The sequence below is a fragment of the Ursus americanus genome, chromosome 6 (assembly GCF_024610735.1).
Source record: "Ursus americanus isolate L20-20 chromosome 6, mUrsAme1.1.p, whole genome shotgun sequence".
In the NCBI taxonomy this organism is placed as follows: Eukaryota; Metazoa; Chordata; class Mammalia; order Carnivora; family Ursidae; genus Ursus; species Ursus americanus.
In genome coordinates, this window is record NC_142132.1 from 43,316,455 (window position 1) to 43,330,668 (window position 14,214).

General features: G+C 35.6%; 1 protein-coding gene across 4 annotated transcripts in view; it reads right to left on the reverse strand.

Moving 5' to 3' along the window:
- CCSER2 (coiled-coil serine rich protein 2) overlaps positions 1-14,214 on the reverse strand; it is a 186,406-nt gene that overhangs the window by 157,038 nt on the left and 15,154 nt on the right. The window contains exon 2 of one of the 4 annotated variants that reach the window (XM_045783492.2): positions 1,336-1,541. The exons of the other annotated variants lie outside the window; for them this stretch is intronic. The gene's annotated coding sequence lies outside the window, so the exon portion shown is untranslated. The remainder of the gene's footprint in view (positions 1-1,335; positions 1,542-14,214) is intronic. 4 annotated transcript variants of the gene reach the window in all.

The window sequence follows — 14,214 nt, forward strand, 5'->3', positions numbered from 1 at the left end:
AGAGATTTCTAGCTAAAAGAATAGCTGGATTGCAGCCCTCCATTCTTACAGAATTTCAAAAGAATGGTCATTCACGCTTTTTAGTTCCTTCAGAGTTGCAAGCAACCATAAAGCAGATAAATCAAGTTTCTGGTCCATTTTTGAATTATATACAATAGTATTAGTAATGACTGAATTAACTAATCCTTTATAAATAAAGCTCTAAAAAAAAATCTACCTGTAACTGAGAGTTAGATGTTTCCATCATTTGAATCAGTAATAGTGAGAGGAGGTTATAGAGTTCTTTAGAGAAGTGGACTTCACAAAGCCAATCAGGACCACGAGGAAAGAATAAATGCTGAAGGTTCACAGATCCTACATACAAAGGCTCCTCTACTCACTTTCAACTCATAAGCTTTTGTACATGTGAATGAAGCAAAGTGAACATATGATTCATATGAAAATATGAGTCTTTTTTTCCTTCAGTAAGTCTGTTTGTACATGCTCATCAGCATGGGCATGTTACCAGGAATGTGATACTATAGATTTTTCTTGCATAAGCCGACTACTGGAACTAATGCTCAGGCAAAGCTGCAGAAAAGAACTAGGTTGACCTTAGGTCACCATCTGACTTTTCAAGGGCAATCGTGACACCTCCATGCTAACTAGAACCTAACCACAAACAAGATGTCCTTTGTCGTTACATATGTCTTCCAAATCACTAGAGATAGAGGAAATGAAGATAAACAACTGAAGATACAAGTCTGTTCTCTATGAAGTCTAAATGGCTAAACTACAGCCAGCAGGTAAGGAAAGAAATCTGGCCTGAAATTAAAAGGAAAAGAACCCATAGCTAAAAATATGCATTAAATCACACTCCCTTCTCTAAAAACTATTACTGTATGCTTTCCATAACACTATTACAATGTTATCTTTAATACCATTTATTTGTTGACCTAACATTTACTGAGCACGTATTATAACCCAGTCACTGGACAAGGTCCCAGGGAAATAGTAGTGACTAAAACAGACATAAACCTTGCATTCACACAGCAAAGGCTGAACACGCATGTACAGACAGTAAAACATGCATAAAAATATAATCAGTGTTATAAAAAATGGTATCAGGACATACAATGGGAACCAAATCCAGTGGGAGGGTAAGGGGGGGATCAGGGAATTTTCAAGGTTTCTATGGATAGTGTAGGTAGTCATCAGGCCAGGATTATTCCACTAATTGCTTATAAAGGCTCATGGTTGATTTGTTGAGCTTTGGGACTCACAGCTCCCACAACATACCAAGGTCTCCCACTATTAAACATAGAGTTTCTTCTGCCTGGAATGCACAACACTCACCCTTCACACATTCTTCATAGTATCAAGCAACCTTTGCAGGGCCCAGTCCAGCAGGCTAAAGTTGTCAGCTTCTGTTTTGTCAACAAACCGAGATGCTCCTCAGACCACTTCAGGTTTATGTTCTCTCCACTGGAGGCCAAGTTCTTTGAGAAACGAGACTATGCCTTTTACTCCTCTGTTTCTTCACTCTAGCGCTAGGATATAGCCTGGCACAAAAGTGGTGTTTTATAAATGTAGGTTGTTTATAAATGAACAGCATATCCCTTAACAGCGTCTTGCTGAGAATTGTTAGTTTTACTTCAAATCCACAATATTAATATTTTTGTATAAAAAGCATTAAGACAGCTTGACAGAAAATAGGCAGTATATTTCAACTAATATCTGAGGTCTTACAGAACTAGCTTATAGCTTCTGTTTATAAGCTTCTCTTTTCCTAGGCAAAAAAGGTACCCAAATTCATGATACTGGTTTTTTTCTCACCCCTCCACAAACCACACTGGGTTATGAAAGCCGATTAACAAGCCAATCTCTTTCCTGATAGCTTCTTTCTGGCTTAATAATTGATTACAATTTGGAATCTCAATCCCTACCCATATCCATGATGCCTAACCCTTTAGTCTTTTTCAAGAAGAAGCCTACAATTTTTGGTATAAAACGTCATTTAAAAAAAACTAAATTACAAAAGAAATTGGACATGACACAATCAGTCTCAGTCTGATTTTGTTTTTTACCTGCTGACCCCTTGTGTGATTTAATTACAAAGTATTTTATTTTTAAAGATTTATTTATTTGAGAGAGAGAGAGAGCATGAGCAAGAGGGACAGAGGCAGAGAGAATCCAAAGCAGACTCTGTGCTGAGATCTACATGGGGCTGGCTCGATCTCAAAACCCTGAGATCACGACATGAGCGGAAACCAAGAGGTGGATGCTTAACTGACTGAGCCACCCAGGTACCCCTAGTTACAAAGTATTTTAGATAATTACCCCGCAACTTTCAACAGCAACTAGGACACCCACACTTTAACAGTTTTAAAAAGTAAAAATCCTCAAACTAGTTAACAGCATTTAATCAATCCTTTGAGTATTGACACTGAGAATCTTCTTGATTTGGCAAATATCAAAGTGATTAAAGTTAGGTGCAATGTTTCCATCTATAAATTGATCAAGATGTATGGATAAAACATAAGGACCATTAAATATAAGAACAATCATATTGTGCTTAAGATCAACACAATTCAACTTCCTCCTCTTCAGGGAAACCCTGCTTAAGACACAGCATACCTACACCTCCGATTACTACACTTTCTTATTAAGCAGCTATGAGACAAAATCTTGAAAACTAGACAAGGTAAGATAAAGTACCTGCTAGGAGAAGCTTAAGATCTATTAAAGGAATTCCTATCTAAAGGAAGAATGTCTCATTATGGTAATAACTTATATTTATTCAGATATCAAACATTTACTGAAAGCCTATTACAAATCAGGCTCTGTGTTTGAGGATGCAGATTACAAGACATTCCATACAGAGAAAAAGACATATAGACAAGAAAAGAGCCATGAAGCTCTATAACGGCTACAGGAGAGTATAGAGTAGTACATGTGGGTACACACACAAAACACAAAAAAAATTCCTTAATTGGGAGAAGGCGATATCATAAAAAGCTTCATAGAGGAGGCAATATTTAAGCTGTCTCAAATGATAAATAGCAAATAATAATAAAGACACTGAATGTGAAAAGTAATACAGCCTAAGAGCATAAACGAAAGCACAGAACCAGCGTGGTACATTCAAGAAACAGTCATTAACTATTATGAAACCCGGTAGAGAACAGGTTCAAAGAAATGCAGCAGGAGAAGAGAACATTGGAGAGAAAACAAACCCACAGAAAGCCTTATGTTTCATACTAAGAAATGTGGACTTTACTATAGGAGTTAGGAAATCGAAATTTTGAAATGATTTCAGTATGGAGGATCGACTAGAGGAAGAAAGGGAGATAGATCAGGTTATAACATGAGAAAAATGGCAAGGAATGTAACAAAAAGGTTAGAGAAAAGATAAAAACACAAAAGATATTAGTAATACTGAATCATAAGAATTTTATCACAACAGTGGGCACAAAATGAGAGCACAATATTTAATTGGAATAAATGGATGAATAATTAAGTGATTAAATGCAGGGGATGAAAGAGAAAATAGGGTTCAAAACTTCAGGCTTTCTGATCCGACAGAGGGTAGTACCTTTAACTGAGGGCAAACATTATGTCAAGAAAAAAGACCATGAACTTAAGCATGTCAACCTGACTTTGCGGTACAGGTGGGGTGTTTACTAGTCATGTAAAGAAGTCTAAAACGCACGGACGACGTCTCAGTGGAGATGATGATTTGAGAATTGTCAACATAAAGACAATGGTCAAATGTTCCACCAGAAACAGCTGAGGCCACCTAGGAAAGATGCAGAACAGGAGAAAAAGGCTAAGGGCACTGTCCAGAGGATCACCAACATTTAAGGAATGAACAGAAGAAAAAAAATGCAACAGAGAAGGCTGAGAATGTATAATCCAAAAGGAAAGGAAAGAACTGGAAGAGAATTTTTAAATGGTAGTGACAATAGGGTCAAATTCCACAGATAAGGAAAGAAAATCTAAAACCTAAAAAGAATGATTTGACTTAGTAGTTTACATATTTGGTCGCTTTTGCCAGAGCAGTTTCAAGATGCAAGATGAGGCACAGACAAATGACTACAGTGAGTGCAAGAGTAAAAAAAGATAAAGAAATGAAGTCAGGAAACATAACTCATTCTTTTAAAGACAAGAAAGAAAAACGCAATAGTTTTGTTTTTGTTTTTCTAATTTTGTGCTCTCTTTTCTGTTTCTAAGATGCAGGGAAAGAGCTAAAAGAGAAAGCTAAAATATTTTTTTAAAATGGTGGGAACAATAGCTAGAGCAAACTCGCATAGGATACAAGATCTAGGTGGACATCGGTCCTATGATAACACTTGGAATGTTAGACAAGAAGACAAGGCAAAGGTTCTGATTTATTGCTGAGTTGCAAAGAAGGTGGCAGCTTAACAGGCACACTTGTCAGGGCTCTAGCCCCAGGAACACTGAACACTACGACTACAGTAGCCACATTGATTGTAGGCCCCATCAGCCCACTTTAGTGAGGACTGGCTGAACCTGTAAGGGTATGGAAATTGTACTTGCAGCTGAATGGCAGTAGAGAAAGTAGAGACCAGGTCTTGCTAAATGTTATGACCACACAGGAAAACCGTGCAATACACACAACTTTGAAAATGTAAGTATAATGAAAATGCCTATAACATATAATCAGTAGTTTAATTAAAAGATTCATTTTTAAAATTCTCAGCATCCTGCACAGAGTCTGACATAAAACACAACAGTGCATACAAATGAATGATGTTCTAGGGAGAGCTCAGGCCAAAATCCCAAGAGACAGGAAAACCTGTGGAAGATAGGCTGTGCAGTGTCCCCATGACTTGAACAAGAAACTCTTCTTCCTATGGGACCAGGAGGGTGGAAAGACCTAATTATCCCCTGCTGAAGACAAGAGAGGACAACATGGTTGTGAGGGGCCTTAATGATAACAGCTAATTTTTATCAAGAACAGTATGTGCATGGTACTGTGTTAAGCAGTTTATAAGAATTATCATATCTTAACCTCATGACAACACATTAGAAGTACAGTTATTCTCATTTCAAAGATGAAGAAACTGAGGTTTGCAGACATCGCATAACTTGTCCAAGTTCATATGGATATTACGGGACCATGACCACTAAACTCAAATCAGTGGCACTCAATATGGTGTGTAGTGGTAGTAGCAGTGGTAGGAGTAGGAGCAACAGCAGTAGCATTTAATATTTTTATAGCTCTTACTACGTGTTAGGCAATGTTCTAAGGATTTCACAAATATTAACCTGTTTAATCTTCACAACTACTTTAAGAAGTAAATACAATCTTTCTTTTACAAACAAGGAAACTAAACAGAGAAGAGCTAAGCAGCTTTCCCAAGGTGAAACAGCTAGTAGTAGTGTGGCTAGGATTCAAATTTAACCATTACCTTATACAGCCTCTCTCCAATTCATACTAAGCTAACACTCAATATACTTGTGTTTTCCAAAGTGCTGATCACAACATAAATTTATTAGTTTATGACAAGCAAGTTTTGTTATAAATGAAAAGACTAAAATAAAATGGACCCCCATTTTTTTCGCAGTACCTTCTTTAGTGCTGGACAAGGTGGCTGAGATCCTGGAGATGGCAAGCTGCAGGAAAAGCATTAAGTAATGGGTATGTTTAGTTCTGTAATGGGTGGGGAAGGAAGCAAATTTAACAGTGGAGAAGTACTCAAGAACTTATTCATGGAGCACAAATCAGGAAATCTCTTTCTTCTTTCATGAGTATAAAAGTTTCATAGAATAGATAAGAGGAAATGTTTAAGGGTTATTCAAGGTAACTGTAAAGTAACTGTAAAGAAACAAAAAACAACTTTTTTTTTTTTTAAAGAAAGCAACACTTCAGGGAAACTTCTAGAAGAATATGAGGAAAAGGGTGGGGAGCTGAGAGCAGAAAGCTGAAGATGCTCAATTTAACTCTAATAAGAAAAAAAAAAAAGCCACCAAACACAAGTATGCAAAATTAAAAGAAAGAAAAAAAGAACCAGTTACCAGAGCCTTTAAAGAATTGAAAACAAACAATATACAAATAGCGATTTTTTTCAAGAATATCATAGTAAGAAAAAAATTCATTTTTTAATAGTGAATGTAACATGGGTAGGAACTGTATCTTAAAATAACATTTTTTAAAGTTTATTTTTTTTAGTAATCTCTACACCCAAGGTGGGGCCTGAACTCTCAATCTTGAGATCAAGAGTCACATGCTCTTCCAAATGAGCTAGCCAGGTACCCCACGTATCTTAAAATAATTCTTTATGCAAACATAGCTAAAGCTAAGAAAATGATATCTAAATCAGAAGAATACTACAAACAAAAAAAGAATTAAAGTCTCTTCTACATTAAGCCAAAGAAGATACTTCTCACCACAAAGAAATAAGAGGTGGCTAAGAAATCAGCAGAGGAAAACGAAAAACAATGCTCTAAATAGGGAGATGACCCCAAAGAATACAAAAACACTAATTCAAAAGGATACATGCACCCCTATGTTTACTGCAGCAATATTTACAATAGCCAAATTATGGAAGCAGCCCAAGTGCCATCAACAGATGAATGGATAAAGAGGATGTGGTGTATGTATACACCACACACACACACACACACACACACACACACACACACACACACACACAGAAACACACACACGAATATTATTCAACCATAAAAAAGTAAAAAAAGACTTGCAATTTGCCACAACATGATAGGAGCTTGACAGTATAATGCTAAGTGAAATAAGTCAGTCAGAGAAAGACAAATACCATATGACTTCACTCATATGTGGAATTTAGAAATAAAACAGATGAACAAAGGAAAAAGAGAGAGAGAGAGAGAGACAAACCAAAAAACAGACTTTTTAACTATAGAGAACAAACTGATGGTTACCAGAAGGGAGGTGAGAGGAGGAGGAATGGGTGTAATAGGTGAAGGAGATTAAGAGCACACTCATCTTGATGAGCATGGAGTAATATATTGAATTGCTGATCACTATACTGTATACCTGAAACCAACATAATACTATACGTTAACTATACTGGTATCAAAATAAAAATAATTAAAAATAATAAATAAACAGGAAGGTGACTAGAAAGAGCACTAGAAGCAGAAGTGGCTGATCCAGATGATGCAGAGAGAAATTTTGAAAAGCAGTTTGGAAAGAAATCTTTAGCAAAAGGAGAGATACTGAACTGGAAACTGGTCAGCTCCATCATTTTAAGGAAGTTAAAGAACAAATAAGGAAAATAGTAGCTATAAAATGACAACTGAAAAATTTTCAGTGAGACAAGACAGATGAAGGAAGACTGATATTTTTGTAGAGAGTAAGCAGGTGAAGTTCAGGGAAATCTAAAACTTCTCATTAAAGCACAAATAGAAGGCAAAAAGATGTTAGACGAAAATATACATCGATGTAGGTATTGATTGTTTGAAAGAGAAAGACATCAGATAGAAATTCTGATTGATGTAACTGAGAAATCAAAATCAAAACTGTCTGAAGGTGAAAAAGAATTATCTTATTTGGGGTGAATTACAAAATAATACTAGAATGAGCCACTGTGAGGGAAAACACCAGCAAAGGCGAACAGAAGTTCTGGATTGCCTCAAAAGGCTTTATCTGAATTCTATAATCAAGCTGTCAATGAAAGATTAAAGTAGATTAAGGATTGTAAAGTGGTGACAGACTCAGTTTCTTCATGTGCAGTGATTCCATCTGCGTGTGGTACTGGCCTTTTTTTTTTTTTTTCTTAATTTGAGAGGGAGAGAGAGTACACCAGCATGAGTGGGGGGAAGGGGAGAAGGAGAAGCAGACTCCCTGCTGAGCAGGGAGCCCACAAAGCTAGGCTCAATCCCAAGACCCAGAGATCATGACCTGAGCTGAAGACACAGACTCAACCAACTAAGCCACCTAGGTGCTCCTGGTACTGGTCTTATTGTCAGATCAAAAAACCAAGGCATATCACATTCAGTGGACTTGGAGTAAGAAACTTGCCTGCAGTGTTTCTTAAAACCTGAAACAGTACAATAAAATTATTTTATGTAAACATTTTTGCTTTTGTAAGTGTCTCATATAAGGAAAACCAATATAGAACCTAAGATGGTTATAGTTTCAGCAGTTTCTATAATGATCAGATGGATTTTCAAAATTAATTTTGCAACATTTCATAGTCATTTTATATTTTGGAAATTAAATGTATTGTAGTAATATCCTAAAGCAGACTTCTCCTATTTAATAATAAATCAATATCCTTGCTACACATACAAGAATAACACAATATAAAAAATATCAGAAGGCATCATGCATACATAGCGTTTCATGACACTTCAGCTTGTTACGTGTGTGTATACGTGTGCAGCATGTAATATGTTCTAAACATCCTAAGATTTAAAATACACAAGGATAAAACATTTTTATGTAATGTCTAAGAAATTTTTTTACACGTAGGTAGTCCTTAAAATGTAAAGAACTTATCAACAAACTTTTGCATATACAGAAATCTTCATTGGCCACCACTCATCCAGAGTACTGCTCCCCTCATTCTTCCTCTTTCCCCAGGGACTGTCCCATAACCAGCTGATCTGAGTGGACACTGCCACCTTATGGCCAGTGCAAAGAAATGTTTGTCTTGGGGCCCTGTTCACATACCTCCTCTCCCTCATTCTACCTTCAAGATTGAGCCTCTTTTGCCTTAAAAGGATCGTGCAGACAAGTTACCATTTTGTCTGTCTTCACTCTCATGAATAACCCTATCTCATACAATTTATTATGGCACTGTCTATAGAACTTTCTGTGATAATGGAAATGTTCTATATCTGTCCCATCCAATACTGTAGACACTAGCCACATGAGGCTATCGAGCACTTAAGAATGTGGCTAGGGTGACTGAGGAACTGAATTTTTACTTTTATTTAATTTTAACTCATTTAAACTTAAATAGCTATATGTACACAGCTAGTAGCTACTATAATGGAAAGCACAGTCTTACTTACAAACATAAAAACAAAGTATTTATCCTTCTCTCCTTCTGTCTTTTCAAATTCTTGCCCAGTTATTATTTCAGAGGGTAAAAACCTCCTATTTATTTTCATTCCGTTATGAATCACAAAATGGGCCTATGGGAGATAGATAAAGCTTGAAAAACAGATAAACCACACCTATCAGAATGGCTAAAATCAACAACATAAGGAACAACAGGTGTTGGTGAGGATGTGGACAAAAAGGAACACTCATGTACTGTTGGTGAGAATGCAAACTGGGGCAGCCACTGTGGAAAACAGTATGGAGGTTTCTCAAAAAGTTAAAAATAGAACTACCTTATAATCCAAGAATCTCACTACAGGGTATTTACCCCAAGAATATAAGAACACTAATTCAAAGAGATACATGCACCCCTATATTTATAGCAGTATTATTTACAATAGCCAAGATATGGAAGCAGCCCAAGCATCCATCAACAGATGAATGGATAAAGAAGATATAGCATATATGGGCACCTGTGTGGCTCGGAAGGTTGAATGTCCAACTCTCAGCTCAGGGTCCTGGGTTCAAGCCCCCTGCGTCAGGCTCTGTGCTAAGCATGGAGTCTCCTTGTGTCTCTCCCTCCCCCCACTTGTGTTTGCTCTCTCTCTCTAAAATAAATAAACAAAATCTTAAAAAATAAAAAAACAGATGATGTAACATATATATACAATGAAATATTATTCAGCCATAAAAAATGAAATCTTGCCATTTGCATTGACATGGATGGAGCTAGAGTATAATGCTAAGTGAAGTAAGTCAGTCAGAGAAAGACAAATACCATATTATTTCCAGTCATATATAGAATTTAAGAAATAAAACAAACAAGCAAAGGGGGAAAAAATAAGAGAGAGAGACAAAGAGAGCGAGACAGATAAATCAAAAAACAGACTCTAAGCTATAGAGAACAAACTGATGGTTACTAAAGGGAAGGTGAGTGGGGAGATGGGTTAAATAGCTGATGGGGATTAAGGAGGGAACTTGTCCTGATGAGCACTGAATGATGTATGGAATCGCTGATCTCATATTGTACACCTGAAACTAATATCACACTGTATGTTCAGTAACTGGAATTAAAATAAAAACTTAAAAAAATAAAATAATGAGTAAATAAATAAAACTATTCTGTCCAGCATGGTTATTCATTATTAGAAGGAAGATTGGCTGGAATATCCTAGCTCATCAGAACCAGAAATGGAGTCTTCTCTTATACCTTTTAGAAAACTGAAAACTTTCCACACACAAACTCGCCATACGAAAAATATAAAATGGACATCAACAAAAATAGATAAACCAGATAAAAGTAACTTCTTAGCAGGAAAAATATTTTGAGGTGAAATTAGATGTAATAAATAAAAGTGCTATTAACCTCTATACCTTTGAAAATGCCACGCTGTCATACAGTGTACTTCAATAAACCAGAATTTTAGAACTGGGAAATTACAGTTCATACAGGAAATTGAATTCAAGAAAGTTAAAGAATTGCCATTCAGAGTTTGTTGACCACAGAGCCAGCCTTTCTGACACAGAATGGGCCCAGCAATTCTTTCAGAATTCACTCAACAACCACTTACGACAAATTACTAGTTACAAAGAATAAGAAACCCTGCTCCCATTCTTTCCAAGTGTCCACCTATCTCCTTAATGCTCCTCCAATAAAACCTGATTTTTTTCACACATCAATTAAAAGAATATTTCAATCAATTTTATTTTCTAGATTTAATTACTAATATCCAATGGTATCATTTTCTATTATTTCTGGTTGACAAATATAAAACAATGCCTTTATGAGAAAAAAGCTTCCCAAGTTTGGACATTATTAAATAATTCAATTCTAAAGACATTTTTCTTTAAAAACAAAGTATGGATTTATTTTTAAGTTTGCTCTTGAATACACTAGTTTTAGCATATTAAGTAAGCTTTTTCTCAGAAATAACTGTCTAAACTCTAGTTGTAATTACTACTTAATTATTAGCTTTGATTAAAAATAATACTAAAATAGTAACCTACTTCAGGACAACAGGAATTACAGTATTGGTACAGAATATTCAAATAATATAGTAGCAGTGCCTTCAACAAATAATTTAGATAGCAAAAAAAAAAAAAAAATGCCCTACACAATCCCTTGGTCATTCAGTGTCCCTCAGGTCTCTAACCCAATTTGATATGTCACCATCAAAAATTCAAATGTTTTTTAATCTCAAGGAAACAAATTTTGCTCCTTAGTTTAACTTTAGCAATTTTAGCTGATGAGTTCAAAGGGGTTAACAGTGTGATAAGGCCACAAAACAAGCAATCTTAGACTACACTAGAAGAAACACAGTATCATAATCAGAGAAGTTAATGCAGACTATTGAAGGCTCACTTACCTCTAGCTGGAATGACACTAACAGTTCTTAGCATTACATTTTCCCCTTATTAAACTAACTATAAACTAGTGAGTTGGCTATAACTAGATATGATTTAACATTTTACTTATTAAGTTATTTTAAAGTATTTCTCGCATTACTCTAGTTACATTTATCTTTTCAATAGCTATAATATATTACATTGAGATAATAAGCTTAAGTCATTTAATCACAAATTACTAGACTAAAGATAAGACCATCTTTATTCTTCAATATACCACTTTTAGAGTCACCCTGACAAAATGGATATATACAGAGGGGATAAGGGTGAAGAACCATGTTACATAATGCAAAGCATTTACAAATGTTTTAGCCTAACCAACAGAATATATGATTGTTACTATTGAATAGTTTAAGGTGTCAGAGAGGCACAGAACTAGGTTCAATGGATAAAAATAACAGAAAGGCAGTTTTCAGCTCAAAGTAAACCTTTCAAACTATAAGAATTACTCAACAAGGTAATGCACTACCACATAAAACACTAAGCTGTGCATCTGAAAACATTCGAAAACAAGCTGAATAATCACTTGCCAGAGAGAGTGCAGACTCTTTACACTGAATGGGCAGTAGGACCAGATAACCTCTCATGTTTCCTTTCACTAAGCATATTCAAATATTTAATCTCCTGCCATGTTCCCAGCAATGTGCTAGGTGCTAAGTATACAACAGATGACAAAATACACATGGCCTCTATGGTTTTTGCAATTACAGTCTAGTGTAGGAGACAGAGAAAAAGAGGGGAAAAAAACAGGCAAAAAAGTAACTACAAATCATAAGTCCTGTTGAAGGAAAACAACAAAATGCTCTAAGGAGAAAAACAGAAGAATGGGCATCAAGGAAGGCATCTTAGAGGAAAAATATTGAAGTTATAACCTAAAGAAAGAAGAGCTAGCTAGACTCTAGTGCTCTGGCCCAACGAAAGGCCACTGAAGGTTCTGAGGAGAGTGACATGATCTGATTTTCTTTTCTAAAAAATAATTCTGGTTGCTTTGTGGCAAATGAATTGGAAGGGAGAAAACACGGAAGCAGGGAAATTAGTTAAGAACCTAGGTAGGAAGGAGCCCAGATGACAAATGATGATGGACTGGGCAGGTTGAAATAGATGGATAGAAAGTAGTAGAAGAGTTGAAGATGCAGGCAGGGCTAAACAGGCGCTATAGCACTTGGTGATAGATTAAATGCAAGGGATGAGGAAAAAGGGAAAGAGAAAAATCAAGAATGACTCTCAGGTTTCTGGCCTGAACAACTAATCAAATGGTGCTGCCATTTTCTGAAATGTAAAGAATGGGGGAGAGAGATTTGGAGTAAAAGGGGAATCCAACTTTAAGTTTCTATGATTTTCTTTAGACCCTTAATAAAAACTTTCTATTAAAAAAATCTCATTATTCATTTTCTGCTCTTTAAAAGCCAGTCTGTGTAAGGGTAGAAACGCTATAAAGGAGACTTGGTTGGTGAAAATTAAAAAAAAATTGGAATACAAATTATTGTATTTGTACAATTATTGTACCAGTGCTAAATTTAATAAGTCCATAACTGCATAGCAATTAGATTTCTTTTTTTTTTAATCCCTATTCTTAGGAAATACATGTGGAGGTATTTTGGGGTAAAATATGCAACTTACTCTCAAATGCCTGGGGGGGTATGTGCATGCATGTGTGTACAAGAGACCATTTATATGCATATAGACATATATGTATATGCATATATAAACACATGTATATGGAAGAGAGGAAATGATAAACAGCATAAAATTTTGACAATAGGTGAATTTGGATTAAGACTATTTGAATATTCTTTGTACTATTTTCATTCCCGCAACTGTCCTCTGAGTATGAAATTATTTCCAAATTTTAAAAAAATGTTAAGCAGTCAATACTACACTTATCTTATTCATGCTAACTAATTCTAATTCTTTTCGATCCATCTCATATGTATTTCCCCCCAACCAGCCATCCTTCTTTTCCATTACCAAGAGTAGTGTCCCCATCAGGGAGACAAGCAGCATACACAATAGCTCCACAAAGACAGCATGACAAGAAGTCGGGGCTATAACAACAGACTTCTTGCAATTTGCAATTTCCCATGACATACAGTATCTGTACCTCTGCTCTCTGGAATGTATTAAGTCCTATGGCCTGATCTATATCAGGCTGCTAGATGACAGCTCTAAGGTTCTGTATTTTTGCTTCTCATGTAATAAATAGCAATAAAGCTCACTACAGAATGAGCATGGTCATGTGACACATGCCTGGATTAAGTGCTCCTCCTGTATGCTCCCATACATCTCCGGGTATAGCAATTGTCACCCTATTTTACTTTTAAAATCATATCTACATGTGTTCTACTTTCTTTACAAACTGTGAGTTCCTTAAGAACAAGGACCACAATATATTTGGGTTTTTTCAATTCCTAAAGACTATCATAATATGTAGAAAAAACATTCAATGAAAGCTAATGAGTGAAAAAATGAAAGTTAGTGAAAAAAATCTAAATATGTATGACTGCAGTTTTACTAGAAGGTATTCTATTTCTTCCCCTTGGACATAGCAGTACATAGAATAAGTCTTACTCTAATTCCATAGTAAGGGAGACATAATATCTAAGTGTTGCTGATAAAGAACTGAAAATGCCAGTAACACTATGCACAAGTACTGTTTACTTCAACAACACAAGTAATTGTAATTTTATAAAATATGATTAATTAAAAAGTAAAAGGGTATTGTAGGCTGATGCCTAAGCACCAACTACACCTTAAAATCAAAGTACATT